Raw genomic sequence first — 15,054 nt, 5'->3', positions numbered from 1 at the left:
TGAAAAAACTTTTTTTTTTTTTTTGGTTTTTCGAGACAGGGTTTCTCTACATGTCTCAGGACTGCGTCCAAGCTTTTGGGCATGCCACACAGTCTCCACTGGAGTGGGTGTGGCAGTGCACACTAATAATTATGGTGCCTTGGAAACAATGGCAGGCAGATCAGAAGTTCAAGGTCACTTTTGGGTTCATAGCAAGTTCAAGGCTGGCCTGTACATGGGACCCTGCCTTCAGGGAAAAATATTGACTAATTTTGTGTTTTGATATTTAAAATCTATTAAGATGCATTCTATTAAAAAACAACTAGTGTGTATTTAGACATAAAATAATTCAGGGGAGTTTTAAAGAAAAATGATTTATCTCCAATTCATATCTTCTTATATTTGGTCTTATTACCCCAAAAGTAACTCACTTTACTGCCTTTTGGGTTTGTTTTCTGATCCAGTTAACTATTTCCAGGTCATTTATTTATTTATTTATTTATTTATTTATTTATTTATTTATTTGAGACAAGCTTTTTCTGTGTAAAAGCTCTGGCTGTTCTGGAACTCACTTTGTAGACTAGGTTGACCTTGAACTCACAGAGATCCACTTGCCTTTGCCTCTCAAGTGCTGGGATTAAAGGCATGCATCACCATGCTGGGATAAATCATATTTAAAAATTAGCTTGCTCATGAAAATTTAACATGTTGAAAACATACATGGTAGGGGAAGTTTCTCTTTTCTTGTCTTTCTAAATTATTTTAAATGCATAAGTGTTCTGCCTACATGTATGTCTATGCACTACATGCTTGTCTGGTGTCCCCAGAGATAAGAAAGGGGCATTGAAACTTGAGTTATGGATGGTTATGGGGCATTGAATCCCCTGGAACTAGAGTTACAGATGCTTGTGAGCTACAGTGTGCATACTGGGAATTGAACCCGGGTCCTCTGGAAGAGCAGCTAGTGTTCCTAATCGCCAAGCCATTTCTCCAGACCAGGGAAGTTTCATCTTCATTTGTGCTGTCTTTTCTCTGTTCGGGCTACATTTTGTTCTTCACCTTTGGTTTTTTTATTCACCAACCACATATCTTTTCATTTATTCTTACATGCTTATTTAGCAAGCACTTACTAAGAACTCTGTTGAAAATGTTGGAAGAAGTTTCATCTTGTAGAAGTCATTCACCATTCAGGTTATGTTTTGTCCATATTGACTTTTCATTTCATTCATTCACTCATTCATTCATTCATTCATCTATCCATTCACTCACTCACTTATGCACGCATTTAACAAACATGTATGGAGAGCTACTCTGTGCTGAGGCTATAAGGTTGAACGAGGTGATGATGCACTCCTGTAATAACAGGTCATTGTATACAGCCTGTGCATTAGGGACAGGAAACAACCATCATTCCAGTTGAGGGTCGGTGGTGTGGTTCAGGAGAGTGTCCACTGGAGCATAAAGTGGGGTTTACAGTCATTCCATTAAGAGGATCCTGGAGTGAACCGGCCCTTACTGCTTTATTCTGTATGTACTTTTTCTTATCCTGGAAAGGAAAACATTCAAGGGACCCTTGGGGCTCTGACAAAACCTTGCATCTGCTTTAGGGATGTTCCTTTCTGTTCCATCTCTTCAATACAGAAACTAAGTAGTCAGAAAGCCTTCTGGCTGTAATTCACCTAGATTCTGGATAAATTATAAAAGAACATACCGGTGATTGATATTCAGCCTGAGAGGAAATGAGGGATACTTTCAGTTCTCTTATCTTTTCTTCTTTCCGTAGACAAATTTTCATATTGCTTGGGCTGTCCTCAAAGTCCTAGGTAGGATTATCTTGAATTCTTGATCCTCTTGCTGTCATGCCTAGTACTGACATTACAGGCAAATACCATCACACCCTTGTTGGGGGTTTGTCTGCTCTACTGTGTATTCAAATGCTAAACACTGGCACCCAAGATCTGTTTGAATCCACCAGCAGATCCTCACATACAAGTGATACTATGTAAACTTTGCTCCACAATTTATAACTATTGGTTAAATAAAGGTGGCTACAGCCAATTACTGTGGAGAATATTGGTCGGTGGAGTTTCAGTTAACAGGCTGGGGGGGTCACAGGTAGGGACCATGAGAAGAAGGGTGAAGGGGAGTGGAGGAAGAAGAGGGAGAGAACAGGAGGTCTTCATTAAACTTGATGGACTGGGAAAACGTGCCCAAGTGAAATGCCCCCCACCCCTCCCCAGGACAGACTGCTGGAACAGAAGCAACCTGGGTGAGACTTACAGCAAGCCTTTGTGGAGCACAGCTGGGGAATTAACACTCTAGCACATAGAAAGATAGATTAGGGGTAATTCTCCCAGTAATTGTGCAAGATTAACAAATCCATAGGACTCTGCCTCAGTTACTGGGGGGCTGCTTGGGTCATATTAATAATTAATAAAGATTATTAAAATCCATTTATATACAGTCTCCCCCCCCCCCCCGGTTTCTCTCGTTCTCTTTTTTTCTTTTCTACAGGGTCTGGTGTATCCTAGGCTGTCCTTGAATGCTAGAGTATGACCTTGAACTCCTGGTCCCCCTCTTTCCTCTTTCTGAGTGTTGGGATCAATGGCCTGCAGTACCATGCCCAGTTTATATGGTTTAGATGGAATTCATGGCCTCTGCACACATCCCAGACTCTCCCTCTCTCCCCCATTCATGTTATTCTGACCCACTGCATCTCACCACCATGTTTCCTTTGTCCATTCTCACGTTCAGTCCCTTGCCTCCTCACAATTTTTTAATTGCTACTAATGGTCACTGGCTCCAGTCGTTGATCCCCGTGGTTTGTCCCCCAAGACCCGTTTCATGATCTCTTACAATCATCTGCCTTTTGGCATAACACTGCGTATGGTTTCTCACTGCTAGGTCCATGAGAAACCCAGGGCCTGTAGTGTCCACTGAAACCCATGAGCAACACAGCACTGCTATTGAGTCTCCACCCTTCTTGTCCCTATATGCTGCCTACTGTGCCCAGTGCCCCAGCCACAGGTCACATTTTTGTACCTCCTTGAATGTAATTCCAGTTCCCTTCCCTTTGTATTTATTGCTTCCTTGGTTATTATGTCTGCAATAAAGGCCATTCTTTGTCATCTTTTAACTCCAACCATGACTGGCTATTTGGCTTAAACATTTTCTCTTCTGACCATTCACTTATTTATGTGTGCATTTAACAAACATGTATGGAGAGCTACTATGTGCTGAGGATATAAGGTTGAATGAGATAAGGTGATGTACTTCCTATAATAATAGGTCATGTGCTGGGTACAACGTACTATCACTCCTGCATCCTGGTGATGAAAATGAACCACCCATAGAACACCCCAACCCTGCCTACCTCAGACTCAATTAGGGGAATGACTAGAAAGGACCATGATTGAAGTGTGAGTAAGTTCGTGTTTATCTTCAAAGACATCCAAACTCTTTTCTGCTGCTTCTGTCTAACCCTGAATCCCTGGGATGAGGCATCCAGAGACTTTTGACCTCTTCCTCCTTAGCAAGTAGACAAGTTGTTTCTAGTCTGAGACTGGGACCTGATAGCTCCGTAACAAGCTGGGCTCAGCCCAGTTAAAGAGGCAAGTAATTATGGAAAGCAGAGAGGAGTTTTACTCAGTGTGGTCACAATGTGAAGAGGAGCAGAGAGGTCCTCTGGCCCTTTCAGTTCATGTTTGGGTTCCTAATAGGGGTTTAGATTTAAATAGAGGGAAACATGATGCTAATGAAGAAGTCCTGGCCAACAGAGGTGTGGTCTCACCTATCACTGTCACATCTTTATCTGGGCTCCAGTCTCCTCCGAAAAATCAGTCTGACAAGTTGCTTCTTCACTTGCCTTTTCTCTTGCCCCAGTCTTTTATCGTTACTCCAAAAGCAGGTAGAAAAAATAAAAAATAAAAGCTGGGCGTGGTGGCGCACGCCTTTGATCCCAGCACTCGGGAGGCAGAGGCAGGCAGATTTCTGAGTTAGAGGCCAGCCTGGTCTACAAAGTGAGTTCCAGGACAGCCAGGGATACACAGAGAAACCCTGTCTCGAAAAAACAAAAAACAAAAACAACAACAACAAAAAGACATCGTATAATCATTGCCAAATCAAATTCAAAAGAATAACCACATGCTACAAAGAATCAAGAATTACAATTGTTCCCCAAAGTTTCAAGCTTCCCCCATTCCCAGGCCTGTGGCCAAAAATTGCAAACCTATCATTATTTAAACTTTAACTTTTTTTTTAAAAAAAGATTTATTTATTTATTATATGTAAGTACACTGTAGCTGTCTTCAGACACTCCAGAAGAGGGAGTCAGATCTCATTACAGATGGTTGTGAGCCACCATGTGGTTGCTGGGATTTAAACTCTGGACTTTCAGAAGAGCAGTTGGGTGCTCTTACCCATTGAGCCATCTTACCAGCCCTTAAACTTTAACTTTTGCCTTGTTCTTCAGAGCTCAAAACTCCTCGGTCAGCTACATGCATTTTCCTGGGATGCTCTAATGATAAATGACATGGGCAAAGCTGCCAGGCAGTGGCTAGACAGAGTCAAGTTAACCCTTAACTCAGCAGTTCTGCTAGCTCTCTGCTTCTGCACGTTGCACACAATGACTCTCCTAAGAGAGAGAGTCCCACTGTTTTGGCTTAGTTTTACTAATATATACTTTTGTTCATTCTATACTTTCTTATCTATACATATCCAAAGGAGACCAGAAACTATTCTCAAATGTTGTGCAAAGCTCATTTCATAACTTCAAATAGTTTTTTTTCTGAATTAAATTATCCAGTGTTTGTGTTCCCTTATTGCATTTTTCCCTTACCCCCTGATTATGACTCTCATAATAATGCTTTTTCATAATTCCAATAAATTCCTTCACTTTCTCGTAATGGATCCTATATGACTCTAGCAGTACAGAGCTCTGTTTCATTTCCTAATATTTCTAAACATGATTTCTTCAATCTTTCTTTGCAAGTCAAACATTAATTGGGAACTACCATTGTTCAGTTATTATATTATTTCCAAGATGAGAGGGCACAGCATGCACCTGTACCATTAGGACTGTGCTGTGCCCTTATGCCTCAATTTTAATTGTTTAAGAATCACTACATCAAGGAACATCTAGCTTCACAGAATTCATCACAGCAGGAGAAGGAAGTAGGAAAGTCAGATATAGTAGAATAATTATGCATACCAAGGCCAACTGAAAAGCAGTCATGCACAAATGAAATCTATAAAGCCGTTGTCCAGAGTTAAGGCTAGGAGCAATGGGAAAAAAATTTTTATTAGATTTTTTTAAATTTAAATTTCAAATGTTATCTCCTTTCCTAGTTTCCCCTCAGAAAATCCCCTATCCTTCCCCCCTCCCCCTGCTCACCAACCCACCCATTCCTTCTTCCTGGCCCTGGCATTCCCCTATACTGGGGCATAGAACCTTCACAGGACCAAGGGCCTCTCCTCCCATTGATGACCAAGTAGGCCATCCTCTGCTACATATGCAGCCAGAGCCATGAGTCCCACCATGTGTTTTCTTTGATTGATGCAAACCCCTTCAGCTCCTTGGGTACTTTCTCTAGCTTCTTCATTGGGGACCCTGTGCTCTGTCTAGTGGATGGCTGTAAGCATCCACTTCTGTATTTGTCAGGCACTGGCAGAGCCTCTCAGAAGACAGCTATATCAGACTCCTGTCAGCAAGCTCTTGTTGGCATCTGCAATAGTGTCTGGGTTTGGTGGTTGTTTACGGAATGGATCCCCAGGTGGGGAAGTCTCTGGATGGTCCTTCCTTCAGTCTCTGCTCTGAACTTTGTCTCTGTGACTCCTTCCATGGGTATTTTGGGAACAACTTTTTAAAGAGCTGTCTGAGGGTTTCTGAGACGTCTCCATCTAGTCCTGCTGTGGGCAGTCCCTGGCATATAGCATGCTGCCTCCAGAATGTTGTTTTTCTTCTTTAAAGGTATTTTATCCTAGTAACAGACATAATTCCCATCTCTAGCACTCTCTCTAGCTCTCTTTATATTTAGGCAATTAAGTGTTCAAAAGTTAAAACAGAAACTAGCTATTTGCCTTGAATTTTAAAAGCCTTGGCCTCAGTGGTAGATGGAAAGACTTTAAGCCACAGACTTGGGAAGAACTAGGGTGGAGACTAAATGTCTACTGAGCCTGACTAAATAAAGCTCTCCCAGACAAGGGAAGAAGCTCAAAGAAGGAACAGAAGCTTGTGGACACTGTGAGTCTAAGTTGGGGTAGGAGGAGAGTCACTAGATCCTGGAATGAAGAACAGCTTTATCCTCATGCACAGTGGAGGAAGGAGCCAGAAGGCAGGATGGAGCTTGTACCTGGACCTACAAGGCTTTGTGTGTGTGAGTAGAGTGGCCCCAGCTCAACAGATATGTGATGAGAGAGGTATATAGTGATCACAAAAGGAGGATGGAAGCAAGGCAGATATCAGGAGGCCTGGGGGAAATGGGCAGGGGATGAGGGTGAGCCTCTGGCTCTGCATGCTTTGGTGACTGATGGAGAAGCATGGACCTACACAACATCAGCGACTGTCCACACTAAATACTACTGCTTCCTGTAATTCCTGTGCCTACTGCATTAGTAACTTGTTGTATGGTAAAAGTAACTTAAGGGATTTTGCTCAACAGTTTGAGGGTACAGTCATGGAAGCTGGAGTGTAAGGCACCTGGTCACAGCACATTTATGGTCAGGAAGCAAAAAGAGAAAGATGAATGTTGAGGCTCAGCTCATTTTTCCCTTCAGTCCTGGACCCCAGCCCATAGAATGGTGTGGTGGATAAATTAAATGTCCTCATTGGTATAGGGAGTGGCACTATTAGGAGGTGTGGCTTTGTTGGAGTAGGTGCCTTGTTGGAGAATGGGGTTACTGGGGCAGACTTTGAGGTCTCAGATGCTCAAGCTAGGCCTAGTGTAGTTCAGCCTTTTCCTGCTGCCTGCAGATCAAGATGTAGAACACTCAGCTCCTTCTCTAGCACCATGTCTGCCTCAATACTGCCATGATGATAATGGACTAAACCTCTGAACTGTAAGTCAGCCCCAGTGAAATGGTTTTCTTTATAAGAGTTGCTGTGGCCATGGTGTTTCTTTGCAACAATAGAAATCCTAACTAAGACAGATGATGATGCCCACGTTTAGGGTTAGTCTTCTTACCTCAATTAACCTAATGGAGAAACTTTTTCAGAGACATAATTCTTCTCCTGTCAAGTTTTCCTTCATGGTTAGCTTTCACACAGGAAGGGTAAAAGGGTCAAAACATGAACTATAACAATGACTTATAGACTTTGTTTCCTTGGGCAAAAAAAAACTATTATATGTCAATATGTCAACCAATCAATTAATCTTTCTTTCTTTCTTTCTTTCTTTCTTTCTTTCTTTCTTTCTTTCTTTCTTTCTTTCTTTCTATCTACCTATCTATTATTATCTATCATCTATCTTTCCATCTGTCTATCTAATCTAATCTACCTACCTACCTATGTATCTATCTCCCTCTTAATATGTAAAATAGGACAACAATGGTAGATTCTACCTTGGGCTGTTGTAAGGGTTAAATTAGTTAAGATATGGAAGGCACATAAATCTACTGGCTAGTGGAAAGTTATGTACATGAGGTTTGTTGTTGTTCTCTTTACTGTTGTTATATAAACTTGCTTGTGTTTAGTTAAAATGTCCAGATAAAAGAGACCCTGAAATAACTGAGGTAAGCTTCCACAATTTGATGGTAAAAAAATGTATTAGCAATTGTGCAAATTTATAGGAAAGTAGAAAAAGTTGCATTTTGCATCCATCTGCATATGGCACTCCTGAAAATTTTGCAAGCTCCTTTAGGAATGTCAAGGGTCATTGTCTTAGTTAGGTATAACAGGAGTTTTTGCTTTATTCTCCCAGCAGGTTGCTTGCTTCCAGCCACCCACCCAGGAACTCTTTGGATCCATGAATGAAAAACACTCAATTAGCTTATTTTTTGAAATGCCTTAGGCACTCAAAGGTTGGGCAGTTCTAAATTTTTTTTTCAAGACAGGGTTTCTCTGTGTAGCCCTGGCTGTCCTGGAACTCACTTTGTAGACCAGGCTGGCCTCTAACTCAGAAATCTGCCTGCTTCTGCCTCCTGAGAGCTGGGATTAAAGGCGTGTGCCACCACACCTGGCAGCTGGGCAGTTCTAATCCTCCTGTGGCTAGCATACTTTTCCCTCTGATACTTCTGGCTCAACACCTTCTAAATCTATCTTTTTTTTTTTTTCCATTTTTTATTAGGTATTTAGCTCATTTACATTTCCAATGCTATACCAAAAGTCCCCCTTACCCACCCACCCCCACTCCCCTACCCACCCACTCCCCCCCTTTGGCCCTGGCGTTCCCCTGTACCGGGGCACACAAAGTCTGCGTGTCCAATGGGCCTCTCTTTCCAGTGATGGCCGACTAGGCCATCTTTTGATACATATGCAGCTAGAGTCAAGAGCTCAGGGGTACTGGTTAGTTCATAATGTTGTTCCACCTATAGGGTTGAAGATCCCTTTAGCTCCTTGGGTACTTTCTCTAGCTCCTCCATTGGGAGCCCTGTGATCCATCCATTAGCTGACTGTGAGCATCCACTTCTGTGTTTGCTAGGCCCCGGCATAGTCTCACAAGAGACAGCTACATCTGGGTCCTTTCAGTAAAATCTTGCTAGTGTATGCAATGGTGTCAGCATTTGGAAGCTGATTATGGGGTGGATCCCTGGATATGGCAGTCTCTACATGGTCCATCCTTTCATCTCAGCTCCATACTTTGTTTCTGTAACTCCTTCCATGGGTGTTTTGTTCCCACTTCTAAGGAGGGGCATAGTGTCCACACTTCAGTCTTCATTTTTCTTGAGTTTCATGTGTTTAGGAAATTGTATCTTATATCGTGGGTATCCTAGGTTTTGGGCTAGTATCCACTTATCAGTGAGTACATATTGTGTGAGTTCCTTTGTGATTGCTAAATCTATCTTTAACTTCACTGCCCTGTTACCTTCTGTGAGGCCCATTGGTCTTTGATGCCCAAAATACTGGGCAGCCCTTCCTGGGGCTGCTTTCTTTCCTCCTACATTTCAGATTATCTTCCCTCTGCAGCTCTAAATCTCTTCAATTTCCCACTGTATCATGGTGATTTTTCATCTCCTCCCTCTCTGGCTCCCTTGTCCTAGCCCAAACAATCTAAGGGTCCCACCCCATCTCCCTTTGCTCAGCCATTGGCTGCTGGTATCTTTATTGATAGATCAAAAACCAATAGGGACAAGGACCTTTAATGGTTGGACATGAAGATTCTTGATTGAATCAAAGCATTAGAATCAGTCTCCAACAGTTAGGTTGTGTTTGTTTGTTTGTTTGTTTGTTTTTTAATTGCTATGATAAAACACCATGATCAAAAACAACTTGGGAAGAAAAGGGCTTATTTGGCTTATACTTCCACTTCACAGTCCCTTATCAAAAAAAAAGTCAGAGCAGGAACTCTCAAAGATGGAACTCAAAGCAAGAACTGAAGCAGAAACAATGAAGGAATATTGCTTTGGTTGAGTAAGCCTGCTTTCTTATATAACTCATGACCACCTTACCAGGGGTGACACCAACCACCTTCCTGTTGATGAACCCACTTACATCAATCATTAATCAAGAAGATGTCCCATAGGTTTGACCACAGATCAGTCTAGTGGCAGCATTTTCTAAATTGAGGTTTCTGTTTTCTAAATGTTTTTAGCTTGTGTTAAGTTGACAGAAAACTAGCCAGCAGCATAGTTTTCTGGAGACTTGGAGGAGATTGGGGGTTGATCATCTTACTGTAAGTAGGGCATGAAGTCAAGGGATGTGAGATGCCCGAGGAAGCATTGAGTGAATGGGTAAAATATTAGCTCACTGGGTAAAATACTTACTACTTAAGCATGGGGATCCAAGTTAGATCCTTCAGCACCCATGCAAAAACCTGGGCATATAATAGCAAGCAGTTGTAATTCCAGTGCTGGGAAGATGGAAGCAGATGGATCCCTTGGATCTGATCGCAATCTAACCTATGTGTGAGCTCCAGGTTCAGTGAGACACCCTGTATGAGAACTCAAGGCAGATATTACCAGTAACAACCACCACCACCACCACCAACAACAAAAACCCACCTAAGATTAATCTTTGGTTGCACACATATGTCTACACATGTCCATGTGCTCACATGAACATGTACATATTCGGGCACACCATGATAGGTTGAGATGAAGGGAGTAGGGAACACTAGTGTGCAGGTGGACGGTTAGCTTTCAAAACAAAGTACCCTCTACCCTGCAAGGCAAGGCAACCAATCACCGTCGCTACCTTTGATCTTTGTGACATAGGAAGTGAGGTCATTCTCTGCGACGGAAGTTAAAGTTTACCATAACGACAAAAGCCAGCCTTCCCATGGCTGGGTGACAAATAGCATCAGCACTCCAGTGTGGTTTTAAAACCGTTCTTTTCCTCTTGTGTGCAGATGCATATGGAAGCCAGAGACATAGAGCATCTTCCTTTTCATCCTCTTTTTCTTTCTTTCTTTTTTTTTTTTTGCAAGAGTCGCTCACTAAACCCGCAGCTAATCGATCTCACAAGGCTGGTTGGTTAGTGAACCCAAAGGATCTTCCCGTCTCCACTTCCCTGGCTGGATTACACGTGTGTGTCATAGCACCCGGAGTTTTATATGATACAGGGGATCCAAACCAGATTTCATGCCTGTGCAGCAAGCACTTTACTAACTGGGCTCTTTCCAGTCTGCTTGTGAACATGGGACAGTATTTCAAGCAGTTGAATTGTCTACAAAATTATGTTGATAAAGGACTTCCACTGGCTCCCATTGTTAGTGTTCCCAGGGGTCACCATCATCACTGTTTTGCTTGACCATGAAACACAGAGGTGACACTGCCCAGCTGCTCAGTCACAGTTCCCATTTGACCCTTATACCCATACATCATGCAGCTTACCTGTTTGCCTCAGCAACTGAATCAGTATCGGCATAGCCCTGTGCACTCTCATCCAGTTATTTCCTAAACTACAGAGATTGTCCGGGATCTCCTCCTATTTCATTAGTTTTTCCAGATCAATGAAGTAAGGAGAGAACGTACTCAGGCTGGAGAGATGGCTCCCTTCGTAAAGCGATTGCCCTGTCAGCGTGAGGACCTGGATTTCATATCCAGCACTCAACTGAAAACAGCTGGTACATACTTGTAATCCCAGCACTGAGGAGGGAGAGACAAGTAGATACCTGTAGCCAGATGGCCAGAGGAAGTCTAGCCTCCTTGATGATTTCATGGCATTCAATGCCTGAGAGAGGACACTCTACATTGTTTTCTGGTCTCTGTACCTATGTACATAAACACATGCATGAACACACGCATGTACGTACGGCATTTGGGTGTGAGAACCACACCTTATTAGGGCTGAGGAAACAAGTTCATTTCACTTTAAATCAAATACACGAGTGCCGGCTCCAAAGCTAGCACATTTGAATTTTATTCATCTCCCCCCCACCCCCAACTATGACTTTTGATGAGAATCAGCTCCTCTGCTGAGGTCTCTTCATTCACTATTTTTGGAGCAGATGACTAATTCAGAAATGAACAGTAGACATTTTACTGAGCTAGAGATAGTGTGCCAGGCACTCAGGATTTCAGTGTAGTGTGCCAGGCATTCAGGATATCAGTGCTGAGCTGTCAATCCCGGCACCGCTTTGCAACGTGATAAGTTGGAGAGGCAGAAACAAATACACGTGGAATCCACGACCTAGGGTGGAAAGGAAGAATTCTATACTGAGAACTCTGAGGATGAAAATCAATTCTTTTCCGATAGGGTTAAGGATAGGTTAGGAAAATTACAGTTTCTCTCCATGAAATCCCAAATGCCAATCACCCAGTGGAATCTAAAAGCATTATATAGATGCCCCTCCCCCCAATTCCTATCAGTTATATTTGTGTCAAGTTGACACACTCTAGAGTCATAGAGAAGTGATCCCTGATTGAGGCATTGCCTACATCAGATTGGCCTGGAGCATGTCTATGGGAGAGTCTGATGGTTTGTATATGCTTGGTCCAGGGAGTGACACTATTAGGTGTGGCCTTGTTGGAGTAGGTGTGTCACTGTGGGTGCGGGCTTTAATATCCTAGTCCTAGCTGTCTGGAAGTGAGTATTCTGCCAGCAGCCTACAGATGAAGATGTAGAACTCTCAGTTCCTCCTGCACCATGCCTGCCTAGATGCTGCCTTGTTCCTGCCTTGATGATAATGGACTGAACTTTCGAACCTTTAAGCCAGCCCCAATTAAATGTTGTCCTTATAAGAGTTGACTTGGTCATGGTGTCTGTTCAAAGCAGTAAAACCCTAAGACAGGAGAGTGTCTTCATTATTAATTGATACAGGAGGAAGCAGTCACCGTGGGAGGTACCATTTCTATGCAGGCAGTCCTAGGATGTCTAAGAGAGTTAGCTAAGGGCTGGAGAGATGGCTTAGTGGTTAAGAACATTGATTTCTCTTTCAGAGGATCCAGGTTTGATTACAAGCACCCATACAGCAGTTCTCACATGCTCTTTTGGCCTCCACTGACACGATGTATGCAAGTGGTATACAAACATACTTGCAGGGAAAACACCCCTGGCCCCCCTAGGAAACTAGAACATCCCCAACACACACACACACACACACACACACACACACACACACACACACACACGGAGGGGGGGAGGGAGAGGGAGGGAGAGACTTATCTAAAAATGCAATGGCTAGCCAAATTTGAATTTCAGACGAAAGAAGGACAATGTTTGCACATTTTGCACAGAGCATAGTTATATTAAAGCATTTCATTGTTTAGTGCTGGGGTTTCATCTTAGTGGTGGTGTGCTCAGAGGTCAAAAGAGAGCATAGAATCTGGAGCCGTCAGTATGTGAGCATGGGCACCAGACAGGTCCTCTGGAAGAATAACATGTGCTCACACGGCTAAGCCCACTCTCCAGCCACTGGGATCTTCTTACAGTCTCTGAGTGGTTGTGATGGTCACCAAGGTGAAGAAAGATGGAGGACCTTCAGAAATGTTCTGTGTAGGTGGAGGTTGGCAGAGGAAAAGCTGAAATAGGAATGAGGATGGGGAGTTTTAAAGATAGAAGAGTGGAGCTTATCCAAACTCCAGTAGAGTCATCCTTTTTGGTATCCTATATTCTGTATGTGAATTGTATATTAGCTTCTCTATGTTCATGTGAGTAGGTAGATACATGTGCGTGCATGTACACATGGAGGCCACAGGTCAACCTTATGGTGTCATTCTTCAGGAACCATAGACCTTGACCCCCAATTTTCCAGTGTCCCTGAGTGGCATTGGGGGTACTGGTTCATTATCTTAATAACAGAGTATTTTACACATGCAGATTCATAATCCCAGACAGTGGCCATTTGTTGTTCTATAACTGTGGGCTGTGAGCTGTGGGTTTTGGAGTCCATTTTGTTTTAGGGAGAACCCAGAAGTCAGTAAGAAGAGGAGAGGCACACAGCTCATAGACTAGAGACCAGAACTCTCTGGCATGTTATGTTTGCACTCAGAATGTCTATGGACTAATTTTCCTCAAACAATTTTTATGCTATATTGAAAGTGTTTTCATTGGGGCTGGTGTCTTAGTTTGGATGTTATTGCTGTGAAGAGACACCATGACCAAGACAACTTGTATAAAGGCAAACATTTAATTCGAGCTGGCTTACAGTTTCAGAGTTTCAGTCCATTATCATCATGGAAGAAGCATGGCAGCATGCAGGCAGACATGGTGCTGGAGAAAGAGCCAAGAGTTCTACATCTTGATCCAAAGGCAGCCAGAAGGAGGCTGTCTTCTGCAGGGAGCCAGGAGGAAGCTCTCTTCTGCACTGGGTAGAACCTGAGCACTAGAAAATCTCAAAGCCTGCCTACACAGTGATGTACTTCCTCTAACTAGGCTATACCTCCTCATAGTGCCACTTCCCATGGGCCAAACACATTCAAACCACCACAGCTGGAGAGATGGCACAGTGGTTAAGAGTAGTTACTGCTCTTTCAGAGGACCAGAGTTCAATCACAGCATCTATATGATGCCTCACAACTATTGTGACTTCAGTTCTAGGCCAACAGATGCTGTGGTGAATAAAAATGTCCCCCATAGGCTCATAGGGAGAGTCACTATTAGGAGATGTGGCCTTGATGGAGTAGGTATGTCCTTGTTGGAGGATGTACAGCACAAGGGGCAAGCTTTAAGGTCTCAAGTGCTCATTTCCTGCTGGCTGCAGATCCAGATGGAGAACTCTCGGCTCCTTCTCCAGCACCATGTCTGCCTGCATGCTGCCATGCTTCCCACCATCATAATGATGGACTAACTCTCTGAACTGTAAGTCAGCCCTAATTAAATATTTTCCTTTACAGGAGTTGCTATAGTTATGGTGTCTCTCCACAGCAATCAAATCCTAAGATTGATACCTTCTTTTGACTTCCTTGGTCACCAGGCATGCAAATGGTGCCCAGACATTCAGGCAAGCAAAACACCTATACATATAAAATATAATGAAATAACCTTTAAGACATTTTCAAGGATTGACTCTGGTGAAGAGCACTGGCTACTCTTCCAGAAACCTGGAGTTTGGTGACCAACATCCACATGGTGGCTCACTCTAGTTTCAGGAGATCTGATACCCTCTTCTGGCCTTTGTAGACACCAGGTATACATGCGGTACACAGACATACAAGCCAGGCAGGACATCCATATAAACAAAATAAGCAAATATTTAAACCTTATTGTTTTCATACAGGTCTATATTGGACACATTCCCTATCTTCCCCCACTCTCCAGCTTCTCCTGTCCCCCTCACCATTAGTGATCTTTGTTCCCTTCTGCTTTCACTGTACAAATACATTCATGATTTTATGGCACTTTGAGACCTAGGAACCATAATGAGAGAAAATGCATGACATTTGTCTTTCTGAGACTGGTTCCCTTAATAGGAGTATCTCTCATTGCATCTATTTTCCTGTAAATGACATAACTTTGTTCTCCCTTATCTTAGGGTTTTA

Source organism: Mus musculus, chromosome 1 (assembly GCF_000001635.26).
Source record: "Mus musculus strain C57BL/6J chromosome 1, GRCm38.p6 C57BL/6J".
Lineage (NCBI taxonomy): Eukaryota > Metazoa > Chordata > Mammalia > Rodentia > Muridae > Mus > Mus musculus.
This window is presented reverse-complemented; position numbering follows the sequence as displayed.